Consider the following 451-nt stretch of genomic DNA (forward strand, 5'->3'; position numbering starts at 1 on the left):
TATTTACTAATTTTTATTTTTTGAGCATATCTATATGGAAAATTATCTATATTTGTTGATTTGCTTGAAGGGGGGGAAAAAGAAAATTTTTTAAAATCATCATCCCCCTTCTAAATTTTGGGTTTTTGGCTTTCCTCCCGCTCACAGAGAGAGAAGGAGGTTCGGGAAAATTCGTGGCGAGGACAACACGCCATGATTCGCCAGCCCAGTGTCCGTAGATTTTATTTCTTTTTTCTCTAACCTTTGGCATGGATGCAACGGAATCAGTCAGACAGTTACTGGGAAAGGGAACTATAAATCAGAAAAATGGGGGAAAAAGGGAAATTCCCGGTAAAATTTTTGAATCATTTACTTTTCGTCCAAAAAAACCCGGGGGGGGGTTGACGGGTTTTTCGACCCCTTAATGTTTTTTTTTAAATTTTTATTATTATATTTTATTTTATATATTTTA

Source organism: Penaeus monodon, chromosome 23 (assembly GCF_015228065.2).
Source record: "Penaeus monodon isolate SGIC_2016 chromosome 23, NSTDA_Pmon_1, whole genome shotgun sequence".
NCBI classification, from domain to species: Eukaryota; Metazoa; Arthropoda; class Malacostraca; order Decapoda; family Penaeidae; genus Penaeus; species Penaeus monodon.